Source organism: Xenopus laevis, chromosome 1L (assembly GCF_017654675.1).
Source record: "Xenopus laevis strain J_2021 chromosome 1L, Xenopus_laevis_v10.1, whole genome shotgun sequence".
Classification (NCBI taxonomy): Eukaryota; Metazoa; Chordata; class Amphibia; order Anura; family Pipidae; genus Xenopus; species Xenopus laevis.
The window spans coordinates 40,755,494-40,769,352 of record NC_054371.1 but is presented as its reverse complement, the minus strand read 5'-3'; the positions used below and the strand labels follow the sequence as shown (position 1 = coordinate 40,769,352).

The 13,859-nt window shown below is 39.9% G+C and overlaps 1 protein-coding gene across 2 annotated transcripts in view; it reads left to right on the top strand.

Annotated features, from left to right (window-relative positions):
* fryl.L (FRY like transcription coactivator L homeolog) overlaps positions 1-13,859 on the top strand; it is a 211,861-nt gene that overhangs the window by 35,049 nt on the left and 162,953 nt on the right. For both annotated transcript variants that reach the window (XM_041588844.1, XM_041588838.1), the window contains one exon: positions 12,295-12,407. The gene's annotated coding sequence lies outside the window, so the exon portion shown is untranslated. The remainder of the gene's footprint in view (positions 1-12,294; positions 12,408-13,859) is intronic.

The following is a 13,859-nucleotide window of genomic DNA, read 5'->3' as shown; positions in this document are numbered from 1 at the left end:
AAACAAGATAATGTGGTCTCAGCCACTGCTTTGGTTTTTCTTTTTTTAACCACAGTCTATTCAGAACTTGTGAAGTGCCCCAGCTGCTGATTTCTTGTGATTTGCATCTTATTCTGTGTGTCTGATTTTCGCTCTTCCTTTGCACCTCCAAGTGTTGTCAGTTGTTTCTCCCCCCTCCCCAAACATGGAACTGAGTCTGGGTGTATTTTGAATTAAGGAATAGTGGCTTGGTAGACTGCTGACTGGTGCACCCAAAAATTCCATTATGAGTTACTGAAGCAGCTTATAACCCTGGAGTAGTTAAGAACAGTGATTGTACAGGTTTGGGATCCGTTATCTGGAAATCCAAAGCTCCTACTTACTGAAAGGCCCGTCTCCCATAGATTCCATTTCATCCAAATAATCCACGTTTTAATTTTTTCCCCTTTTTCTCTGTAATAATTAAACAATATCGCATACTAAGATATAATTCATCCTTATTGGAAGGAAATCCAGCCGATTGGGTTTATTTAATGTTTATATGATTTTCTAGTAAAAGTTATGACGATTTATATTAGGGAAAAAAACGGTTATTTAGGAAAACCCAAGTCCCAAGCATTCTGGATAACCGGTCCTATACATGTATTACAAATAATATTATTGAATCTCCAAATACATAGAGATATACACGTCCATCCTGCACTCCACCGGCAGCTCCCAGCATCCACAATAGATAGGCGGGTTTTGAGCTGTAGGAATGTACAGAAATATCCAACACTGGACAGCTGTGACTACAGGAAAACATTGAGGGAATACATGTTATTGATTGGATGGAGCCATGGGCAAACATGGTTGATAATCTCAAGCAAACACTCCCTAGTGCTCCATTATAACATGGAAACTTAAATACCCTATACACGTGTACCTACTGGATTGCATGTGCAAATATGCAAATGTGCAAATATGCTGAGTCCTTGCGCTGGTCACTGTGTTTTGTGGTGTCTCAAGTTCAAGGGTGCCCTGCACCTAACGCCAGCCCCAAAATTAATATTAAAGCAACAGTTTATATCCTATTAAGTGACATATTAAAGAATCTTATCAAACTGGAATATATTTTTAAGTAAATATTGCCCTTTTACATCTCTTGCCCTGAGCCACCATTTTGTGATGGTCTGTGTGCTGCCTCAGAGATCACCTGACTAGAAACAATGCAACTCTAACTGTAACAGGATGAAGTGTGGAAGCAAAAGACAGAACTCTGTCTGTTAATTGGCTCATGTGACCTAACATGTATGGTTTGTTTGGTATGTTTGTGTGCACCGTGAATCCTACGATCCCGGGGGCAGCCCTTTTGGCAGTTTTTTATTTAGTTTTTCATTAGCCCACTCTGACCCACTATCTGCTCCACAGCAGAGAAAGGACAGGCGGTGGGTCTACTTCTAAGACTGAAGTGACTGGCAAGAGCTAACCGCACCAGCGCCCCTGGAGGATTTCTTCACACTGTTTTAGTTGTTTGCCCTGATATTGGAATACAATTCCGCCCAACAGTCCCCCTTTTTGCAGGACACTCTTATCAAAGTCCTCGGTCCCGGATCACTGTTTAGGTGCACAGCTCCCAGACTCCTGCCGTTGCTGCCTTGACTAGCGAGCCGGCAGGTGTCTGGGAGCTGTACGCCTAAACAGCGATCCAGGAGGGCTTTGATAAGGAATTCAGGAGTGTCCCACAAAAAGTGGGACTGTTGGTCAGATTTGTATTCCAATATCAGGGCAAACAACTAAAACAGTGTGAAGGAATCCACCAGGGGTGCGGGTGCGGTTAGCTCTTGCCAGTCACTTCAGTCTTAGAAGTAGACCCACCTCCTGTCCTTTCTCTGCTGTGGAGCACTTCTCACCACAGGGCCAAAATGTTGCCAGACAGCAGCAGGGATCTGAATTTGGCAAAACCACCTGTGATGTATTTGAGATGCGCAGATTTGACTAAACGTTTGTAAGTACCCACCTGAATATAAATACACGTGGTGATCCAGGATGGTGGTATTTTGAACATCATAGAGTGATATAACAAGTCTATAATCACTGGTGCATATACTGTAGATCAGGAATCCCCAACCTTTAGAACCCGTGAGCAACGTTCAGAAGTAAAAGGAGTTGGGGAGCAACACAAGCATGAAAAATGTTCCTGGAGTGCCAAATAAGGGCTGTGATTGGCCATTTAGTAGCCCCTATATGGACTGTCAACCTACATTGAGGCTCTGTTTGGCAGTGCAACTGGTTTTTATGAAGCCAACACTTGCCTCCAAGCCAGGAATCCAAAAAGAAGCACCTGCTTTGAGACCACAGGGAGCAACATCCAAGGTGTTGGAGAGCAACATGTTGCTCACGAGCTACTGGTTGGGGATCACTGCTGTAGATAGTGGGTCATAGTGGGCCATTGGAAAACAAAACTTACTACACTATATTAGTTTTCTATTGTTGTGTACCTATTCTCCTGAGCTTATTTTAGTGCTGACTCCCATCTATCGAAAGGAACTTTTATTTGCAATTACTCGATGGAGAACGAGTCTGTGAGTCGGAGAACAAGGAAAATTCCAGGGATTTTTAACTTCGGATTTATCTGACTGCCTTTTTGGGGAACTGACGTTTTTCGTGGGTTTTTTTAATAACTCAGATTTTTTGAGATTTATTAAAGCTCGATGCTGCAAAAAGTCTAAATCCGAAAATCTGCCATCTCAGGCCATCTGCAAAAAGCTTGAAATCGAGCGTCTCTGGGGAAAAAACACCCAAAAATTGTACGATTTGGGTTTTCGCTCGATTTTATTGAGTTTTTATCTGAACCAATGAAATCAAGCTTTTTTAATAAATAATGTAAAATCAGGTATTGGAGTTTGGTTTCGTTTTTTTATTCAAAAAATTAGATAAATTCAGATTTTAGTAAATAACCCTCTTAGTTTGTTATAGAAAGCCCAATTCTTAGCAACTTATCAATTGGTCTTCATTATTTATTTATTTTTATCGTTTTTTAATTATTTGCCTTTTTCTTCTGACTCTTTCAAGCTTCCAAATGGGGTCACTGACCACATCTGAAAAAACAAATGCTCTGAAAAAAGGCTACAAATTTATTGCTATTCCTACTCTTTATTATTCCACTTTCTATTCATTCATTCGGATTGCTGAAATTGCAAACTGGAGAGCTGCTGAATAAAAAGTGAAATAACTCAAAAAGGACAAATAATAAAAAATGAAATCCAATTGCAAATTATCTCCCGAATATCTCAGGAAAGGCTAAAACTAAGTAAGCTTTATCAGAAAGGTCAATATAAATAGACCAGCAAACCCTCAAAGTAATGCTGCTCTGAGTCCTCTGTCTAAAGAAACACCACATTTCTTTCCTTCTATTGTGTACACGTGAGCTTTTGTATCAGACTTCCTGTTTTTCTGCATAAACCTTCATGGCTTGGTCATGCTCAGTTTGCTTCTCTCTCCCCCTCCCTTTCCCCACTCCCTCCTCCCCTCCCTGCTGTAATCTGAGCCCACAGCTATGAGTGCGCAAGGAGAGACTCAGTTAGGAAGTGATGTCACGCTAAGCTAATATGGCAGCTGCTATCCTAAACAAACAGAGAGCACTCCTAGAACTGTTTACTCAGAATAAATACAGTGCAATATTGTGGCTAATCTATTATCTGCTTCGGTAGCTTTCCTTCTTCTTTAAAGGTTAACCACCCCTTCATGCACTTTGGTTTGAATTTTGAGTTTGCTTATGGCTACCTGGGCCAGGCAATATATTTCTTACTGTGCTCTGGCACTGAGTTTTGTTCCCCACAGAGCTGGCAATCTAGGGTCTTATACTTTATTAAGTGGAGGAGGATGATGCTATGTAAATATTGAGTATGCAGCAGCTTACATAAGCCATAGCCTGAAAGTTTCCTCTTGCCAAGACTTGCTTTGTGGGAACAGCAGCCCTTATGTTATTGTGTTCTCGCTGCAGATTTTATCGCTGGCCCTTCTGTGCGCCCGTGATGATGATTAGGAAGTGGAATGAGTATGAATGTGGCTGCTGCAGCAGGGAGTGTGCTTCTCATATCGAACTGCTGCTCCATTGTTTGCCAGCCAAAGGAAACCAGCTTGTTCTTGTAAGAGCTGAGCAGGGGATGGAGCACTGCATTGAGTGTGGGTATCTGTGCAGCCACTGGGAAGCAAGAGTGGGAAGCTGGAGCCACTACATGTTGGAGCATGCAGCTCCATGCCTCACATCTCCAGCAATAGTGAATGTGTGCAGTTGCTCTCATGTTCCCTGCAAGCAGCACATGCTCTGCAGCTAGAACAAGTCTGAACATGGATGCTTGCACCCTTAACGGCTGCATGAGGTGGGCCCTAATGCTTCTGGCTCTGGGAATTCCAGCTCCTTCATGTACAGCTGCTTGCACACAAACATTTGGAAAAGAAAGAGTTTTATTTGATGTGTGTTTGTGTGTGTATCTGTAACAGCTGGAGGGACCACCAGATGCTGTGTTTAGCATCCAGTAATGTGGTGTTAGCAGGGGCGCAGATGATTTCTGAGGGGCACAGAGTGTATAGAGGACTGTGACTGTCATATTAATGAATAATGTCTTATTCCCAAAGCATAAGGGGCCCTAAAAGATTTTGTTTTGCTGCCAAATAACCAAATAACTATTCCACTTGGTGCAAGCCTTCCTTTAATGTGTCACAGTCGTCCTGGAGGATCCATGTATTTCCCACGCAACTGATATAAGATCTAAATGTTTAAAATCATGGATATGAGTGGGTGCTGCCATACTGAATGTACCAATAAGGAGAACATAAAACTGGATCGCAGTCATCATAGAAAAACATGCAAAAAACATTAATTTGTTGCTGTACAGGTATGGGACCTGTTATCCAGAATGCTCTGGACTTGGGGTTTTCCGGATAATGGATAAAATTAAATTCGATTACCTATTTTATCCTCATTTCTGTGGCTAATCCAGGAAGAATCTTAAATACTACCCGAATATGCCATTAGTTTCCAGATCACGTTCCTCCATCTTGCTGCTTAATTATGAGGAGGAAGAAATTTTTCTTTCTCTCTAATTGTTTCCAGTTGCACCTGCTGTATCTGCCTCCAGGTCTCTGCATCATTTTTACTGTAAGCTGGTATCAGAACCAGTCCAGATTCAGTTTGTACATATGCCAGCAATATCAAAAAGGAAAAGTAAATGAGCAATTCTTTTACTTGCCCCAAACTCTTACTGTAAATAAGTTTAATCCTGAGGTTTGTAAGAATAGGAGCAGCTAATTGGGAGCCGCAGCGACTTGTTAGACTAGATGCTCAAGGTGCTTAATCATCTTGTTTACCCCTGTGCTGCCAAAGTTATGGAGATCTCACCGATTCTTGGGCCTTTAGGACTCTGTTTGCTGCAAGCCACTCATTATTCAGAAGGAAAACAGTTAGGAGGGTAGGACATTACTAAAGATACTGCAGCATAATTGGCTTTTTCTGTTATTTCTTCCTCCATAGTGTTAAAGGAATACTTCATGGGAAAACATGTTTTTTTCAAATTATTTTGAAATCTGACACGGGGCTAGATATTGTCAGTTTCCCAGCTGCCCCCAGTCATGTGCTCTGATAATCTTCAGTCACTCTTTACTGCTGTACTGCAAGTTGCATTGATATCACCCCCCAGCAGTCCATCAGCAGAACAATGGGAAGGTAACCAGATAGCGGCTCCCTAACACAAGATAACAGCTGCCTGGCAGATCTAAGAACAGCACTCAATAGTAAAAATCCAGGTCCCACTGTGACACATTGAGTAGGAGAAACAACAGCCTGCCAGAATGCAGTTCCATCCTAAAGTTCTGGCTCTTTCTGAAAGCACATGGCCAGCAAAATGACCTGAGATGGCTGCCTACACACCAATATTATAGATAAAAAAAAAAAATACACTTGCTGGTTCAGGAATAAAATGTTATATTGTAGAGTGAATTATTTGCAGTGTAAACAGCATAATTTAGAAATAAAACCGACACCATAAAAATCATGACAGAATCCGTTTAAAAGGATATCACCGTCAAAAAAAAAAAAAAAAGGAATTTGCATTTGAACCCTAAAACAATAGTCATTGTTTAGCCAAGAGTGTAGCTTTTAGGAAAATATTTACATTTCAGGTCCCACTTGTGATTGCTTAGGGAATTGCAATTAAATGGTTGCATTTCCTGTCTGTCTGTCAGTCACACTTTATGGCCCAGATTGTAGCCATCTTTATACAGATATGTAATCACAGCAGTGACGAGATTCTATATTAAAACCAACGTGTAATATTTAAAGAGCTTGTGTGTATTAAGGAAACTGCTAATATTTGGGGATATTAAAATTCCTTGAAAATCAAACTATTTTGTGAATGCTTTCATATAAAAATCCTGTTGAATTTGTTGTATATAAAGGGTAATAACAATGTGGTGGCTTGAAAGTGAAGCCATTGACATGCACCAGCAAGGGTCCCTGGCATTGCATAAAAGTAAAAATGTGTAAAAGGACAGTCCCAAATTTTTACAGCTGTATTGATCCTGAGAGAATGGCTCCTGATCACAGCTATAAAGACAATTGCTTCTTGCCACTCTCCATTATCTTGCCTATGAGCAAGTGCCCATTTGGCACGAGATGAATTAGGCTACACATGTCCTAATAAACATTTTTAAATTTACTTTAGCTGAATTTACTTTTAGTGGGTCTTTTCACCTATTGTGAGTTTTCCAAATTGTGGCAACCATTGGACTAGGGTTCTTTGTAATGAGACCGCATGGTGATATTTTTTGCAATTTTATTGGTGTACTTACTCTTTAGAAGCAGACATACACGGCATTTTTGTTTATTTACTCTCCATTATCTTACCTTTTCTGTCCGGGCTCACTCTAACCGTCAGGGCTCAGTTAACTGCAGAGATATTAAGTCCATGGGAATTGTCCATCATCCTCTGTGACATATAGTTCCTAAAAAACTAGGGTTGCCACCTGGTCAGTATTTACCGGCCTGGCCGGTAAAAATAATGGTTGATCCCAATGTTATTAATAGGGAAAAAAGATAAATACTGGAAGACCAGTATTTTTTTCCAGAAAAGGTGGCAACCCTATAAGGAACATAAGTCCCCGTTTCTATAGCAAATTATAGGTGATTCATTTTGTTCATTGTGCTTTAACAACTTGCCCGAGTGGTTGGTTCTGTATGACCCACTGTTACCCAGCAGCTGGCACAAGCAATATTCCATTAATCGCATGCTGAAGAACCTGCTGTTGAAAATAATGCAAATGTACTTGCCCCAAGGGCTTGGGGAGATGCACTTGGGTTTTTAAAGCCCCTTCAACATGTGGAACCTTTGCAGATAACTGTTTTTGTGTTCAGTTCCAATATGTATCTACAGTACATGTATAAGCAGCTGTACCCATCACAGAACTGGTGTCTATGCGACATCAGCAACGTCAAACCTGCCAAGTTGTTGATCTGCAACTCCCATCCAACTTGATCGGCCTTCAGCTTACTGGAAATAATACCACCATGTGGAGGTCACAGGTTCGGTTGGACTACTGTCCCTGTAAACAAGATAATGTAACACGGCCTATGGTGAACCTATTTCAGGCAGTTTTTGGAACCCTACAGAGCACTTTTTCAGACTGCACTTGGCAGCCACGTGCCGTCGCTATTTCATTTTACGTGAGGTAGAAGGGGGATATCATGGGACAATTTCCACTTGCCAAAAAATACAACAGGTTAAATTACCCCTTGTGTTATACAGCTTAAATGAGATATTTATTGTATTATGTAAAAAAACAAAAATGTGCCAGTGCATTAAACTCTTTTAGAAATAGAGAGCATATGTTTTAAAAGGTTGTGTTTCTAGTTACTTTATTGTAAATTTCTGCAAAACCCCTACTTCCTGCTTCCTCCTTTCTCAGGCTGTGCAGGGGAGCCGGCGGCACTCTGCACAATGCTCTATAGGATAAGAACCAATCTGCAGCTAGGCTGACCTGATAGGGAACGGAAGCCTGTCTTTGCTTGTGTGACTGCAGGACTGTGATTGGCTGTCCCCCTTATACTGTGCATCTGGCAGGAACAGTTAGGACACACCCACCCCTCATTTGAAACACAGACAGGGCCCAAAGAACATCTATGGGGAACTCCAATATAGGGGCCTTTTTTAAAGATAATATTAATTTACAGCCAAAAGTAAAACCAGCCCCATATAGTATACATTATTGCCTACAAAGATAGTGTTTTATTTTTTATTTATCCTACTTGTCTCCTTTAAGGGAGAGGGACTGCCTTTTTCTGTTTAATGATTCTGTATTGTACATGTAGATTGTCAGCTCTTATGAAGAAAGAAAAACTCATTTTGCATTTACGGCCGATACACGGATATAGTCATGTATAATTTAGTATAGGCACCTCGCATGAAATTTCAAAAGGTTTCTTGCTTTTTTATTTTGTTTCCGCCTTGTGTGCCGTTGTCCTGGCTGGAGGTCTGGGTTACTAATTCTCTCCATTTGGTGCTGTAAGAATGGATACGGTTTCTCTGAATAATCATTTTCTCCTCCATTGCACACTGCCTTGTTAGGCCTGAGATCAGCAAAGCATTTGCCTTGTATGGAAATCATTTCAGGCTCTGCTTCTTAGCATCCCAGGGTGAAATCCACAGTCATTACCATACAGCCAGAAAATCTGCTCCTATACAAGAGCCCGCCGGATATCACGCCACTCTTTAATTACATACATAACACATCGGAGGGAATCAAGGAAATGCATTTTAAACATATTTTTATCCCTTTGTTTTATATGGGCCAAGGCAATAAAAAGAGATATCATATAAACTCAATTTCCTCTAGCTCACAGTCAAATTTAAAGGGAAAATATACTCAATATAATAATATAGTAAATTCACCCCTATCTCTAAAGAGGAATGTTTTGTTCTCCTGTTAATAAGCTACTTTACACTACTATATACTAGTGATGATGCATGCTTGGATATGACTAATTGCTAGTGAAACAGGCACTTTTTAGATATCGAAGCATCCTCCCTACTCCTCACCTTGTGAGAAACATATTCAGTTGTCTGCATAATACCCCCATTGAAAATAAATCCGTTAAACTGGAAACATGCCCTGTTTATAAGATGGGAATGATCTCCTTTTTCTTGTACCTGTTTCCTAAAATTCTTAGAATACATTATTTGTTAAAATGACTGCAATCTGCCATACCGGTACTTCTTTATGTATCTCTTGGACTGAAGTTTAATTGCATGTAATTCACATGGATATCTGAATTATGCGTTGTGTGATCAGTCAGACTGGGGGTGCTTAGGGGGACATTTGGTAATAAACAACGCCCCCCCCACCCATTATGAGAACTTGGGAGTTCACAGTCCCCCACAATGCTATGAATGATAATACAGTGACATCTAGTGGACAGACCAGGAAAAAAAGTAATATATGTTGTTGCTAAAGAAGTTATTCCTAAATAATGTTCTCATGTTTCACTACAATAAATTTTGCCAAGACTATTTGTCGAATTGTTAATATAAAAACATAAATTTGTCATATGAATGTTGCTAAATGTTTTAAGGTAATGTTGAAAGTATAGATTTGGATGAGCACAAAATACAGCATGCGTATATGTTCTACTGCATGATTGAGGCCATGATTGAGGAGGTGTAATATCTCTTAATAAAAAGCTCACAATCCATGCTGTTTTATTCCAGAAAATAATATATTGGGGGTATAACAATTTGCCAGGGAGCCCTTCTGTTTATACCAGGCATGTCCAAAGTTAGGCCGTGGCCTCCACCATTAAATTAATAATAATGAGGCCCTCCAGCATAGTGCGATCATGAATCGCGTAGCCATAGCAGTAATATTTTTGGCAAATTAGTGAAATTATCTGCCACTTGGTCTATACTAGGCATGTCCAAAGTGCGGCCCGTTTTCAAATTTACACCGGCCCTCAGTCTCCGTCATGAAATTAATAATAATGAGGCCCCCCCAGCACAGTGCAATCAGGAATCCCATAGCAGTAATATTTGGGCACATTAGTGAAAGGATCTGCCACTTGGTCTATACTGCTGCCTGTGTGCTGAAGGTGTTTGCAATAGACACGTACTGGAGCGTAGAGACGCGCTGTTTTCGCATACTTCTTTAGGGCTGAAGGTGTCAATAGACGTACTGACGTGCCAGTACAGTAAACTAAAGAAGTATGGCGTCACTACGTTCCAGTACATGTCTATTGCTAACACCTTCAGCACACAGGCAGCAGTATAGAACAAGTGGCAGATCATTTCACTAATGTGCCCAAATATTACTGCTACGATTACTTGATTCCTGTAATTTAATGTTAATGGTTCAAAGAATGAAAGGCTGAATGGACGGCCACATTTTCACCTCACCAAATCTGGCCCTCATTGCAAAAAGTTTGGGCACCCCTGGTCTATACTGTTGCCTGTGTGCTGAAGGTGTTGGCAATAGACACGTACTGGAACGTAGTGACGCGCCACTCTAGCATACTTCTTTAGGACTGAAGGTGTCAATAGACGTACTGACATGGCAGTACAGTAAACTAAAGAATTATGCGAGAGCGGCGCATCACCATGTGCCAGTACGTGTCTATTGCTAAAACCTTCAGCACACAGGCAACAGTATAGACCAAATATTACTTCTACGTCTACATGATTCCTTGTTTAAATTAGTTAAAGGGGACCCGTCACCCAAAGAAATGATTCAAAATCCTATTTTATCACATTGGTCAAGCAAAATGAACTTTAATTACACTATATAAATTATTTGAATCTGAGTCTGGGATTTCAAAATTATAGCAAGCAGGCAGCAGCCATTTTGTGGACACTGTTATTAAGACAAGCCTTGTGTCATCTCAGAATCTTGTTTGTGCACCAGAATGGGGGACCTGATGTCCATCCCCATGCCCTGCATACACAATTAAATGGTAAAGAGAACGGGGGAATGTGTGGAGAGCTGTGACATCTAGTAAGTGCTGAATGGAAAGTGAAAGTAATTGTCTGCCCCGCCTCTATGCCACTGGCATAGAGGAGGGGCAGACAATATTTGATTGACAGCGGAAATTTTTAAATGCGCTTACAGCAGCTATGAATGCTTTAATAAAAAATAGAAATTGGATTTCATGTTTAATTTGAAAAGGACTTTTATTATACAGATTTTTGTGTCTGGGTGACAGGTCCACTTTAAATTATGTTAATGGTTCAAAGAATGAAAGGCTGAATGGTCGGCCCCCACACATTTTCACCTCACCAAATCTGGCCCTCATTGCAAAAAGTTTGGATACCCCTGGTTTATACCCATATACATATGGTTGCACAAATTATGCCATGCCTCTTTGGTTGGATAGGCTAGTTATAGAACGGATGCCTTATTTTAAAGTACAAATACATGATTTGGCATAATTGAGCTCACTGGCAAATTAAAAAAGTTGTTACTAGCAGCCTTTCTGAATATTGTAAGGCTACATTCCAGAATCCCTGTGTACAAGCTATGCACCACATATACAATATTCTGCCTATACAGCAGTAAAGTGAGTGATCCCCCAACCAGTTACTCATGAGCAACATGGTGCTTTCCAGCCCCTTGAATGTTCCTCCTAGTGGCCTCAAAGCAGGTGCTTATTTTTGAATTCAAGGCTTGGATGCAAGTTTTGGTTGCTTAACGTGACACTGACACTAAAAAAACAACTCTTAAAAATATTAATGTACATTAAAAGTTACCTATCGTGCAAAAACAATATTATATGTTATAATATAGATGTAAAAAGTTTTAATTTCTGGTGTCAGTATCTCTTTATAAACCACATGTACTGCCAAACAGAGCCTCCTGTAGTCTGCCAGTCATCACCGGGGCTACCATATAGCCAATCACAGCCCTTATTTGACAGCCCCAGGGACTTCTCATGCCTGTGTTGGTCTTCAACTCTTTTTACATTTTGAATGTGGCTCATGGGTAAAAAAGGTTGGGGACCCCCGCTGTAGCGCTATATAACTATATATATATATATATATATATATATATATATATATATATATATATATATATATATATATATATATATATATATATATATATATGTGTATATATATATATATATATTTGCAAAAAGAGCGACACTCACAGGATTTTCTTTGCAGTCAAAATTGTGTATTTATTCCACATATATATATATATATATATATATATATATATATATATATATATATATATATATATATATGCAAATTATATCCTTAATCTTACATTTCTCTTTTCTGTTTTTAGGCCCAAAGAAACTCTGCAAATGACTTGGACTCCTTGCACTCTGCATACGTTCTGTGAGTTTCTCAGCCTGAAAGCAGAACACAAGAATAAGGAATAGGCTGACTAATTAGAAGGTAGAGTTCTGTTTGGCTTTCTATTAGGTTGGTGGGTGTCTCTAATAACTGCAACTCCCAGCACCTTCGGCAGCCTTCCTGTATGTAATGAAAACATCTAACAATTGCTAAAATTGCTTAAAATTAAGAGCATTGTCACCTTTCTGTGAATAAAATAGGGAAACATTTATATAGACCTAAAGAATGTATACTGAGCAAGTCTGCAGATACCCTTTATTTGTGCATACAGTAGGCTTCAACTTGTTATTCTTATCACAATACATGTGCCCTGAAGGTTTATTGCCTTGCACTGCAAGTCATTTTAGCACCATATTGGCACTACAGTCACTATAGCTGAGTTAAAAGGAAAGTAGAAGAGGAATCAGGGGAATTCATGTCTTGACTTCATGAGCTTGAAGCCATGTTTGGGAATGTACAAAGGGAATCTAATGGCTGATATGTTTGTTCCAGGGATGGGACTGAGATAATGATGGCTGCATTATATATACAGGTATGGGATCCTTTATCAAGAAAGCTCTAAATTACTAGAAGGCAATTTCCCATAGACTCCATTTTAAAGGAGAATGAAAGTCAAAGAGAGACAGAACTAAAGAGAGAGGGAGAACTAAAGCCTAACTAAAGAAGTAGGCTAGAAATGTTGTTCTTTTTGTTTTAGGTTTCGTGCCAACCCAAGGTAACCACAGCTCTTTAGCAGGGAAGATCTGTGTCTCCAAAGATGCCCCAGTAGCTCCCCATCTTCTTTTCAGCTGATTCACTGCACATGCTCTGTGCTGCTGTCTGAGCTTAGGGACAGACACGCTGTATATATAGAATACAAATGTCACTAAACAAGGCTAATTTGTAATTAATACAGGTAATTACTACAGGGCAGCACAGAAACCAGTGCAAGGAACATCAGAATTTAATAATCAGCCCTGTAACATCAGCTTATATTACAGGCCAACCTCATTTTCTGTTTGATAATTTGCAATGACCCCTAAACAGCTGCTTAGAGCCCGCTGAGAATGTGAGTGTCTGGGTAATAGATCCCACATCTGTACTTGATTCCTTTATCTAAAGGCAACAATTCACAAACTGATGAAATCAAAGAATTATTTGCATAAGGCCATTTATTTTGCAAGCAAGATATACAAGTCATTTACTGATTATCCGTTCAGTACGTTTGGCAGCTCCCTTATCCTTGTAAAAAGCAGAGGGAACTTTCCAGTCTGTTCTTTCAGCAACTCTGCCAGTAGGAATGGCTTTGGATATCCTAGGAAGTGCTGATCATGGAACAGTTACAAACATACATGTAAGTGTTTCCATACGTTACTAATCTTTTCTTGAACGAGTTCCGAGGAAGTACTCAGAACATGACTAACGTCTCTGCAGTTGGATGGAAGGATGGAGGAAAATACTGTTTTGTTTAAGAGCTACTGGTACTTTGGCTGTTCTCGGGCTAGAGAACAGAAA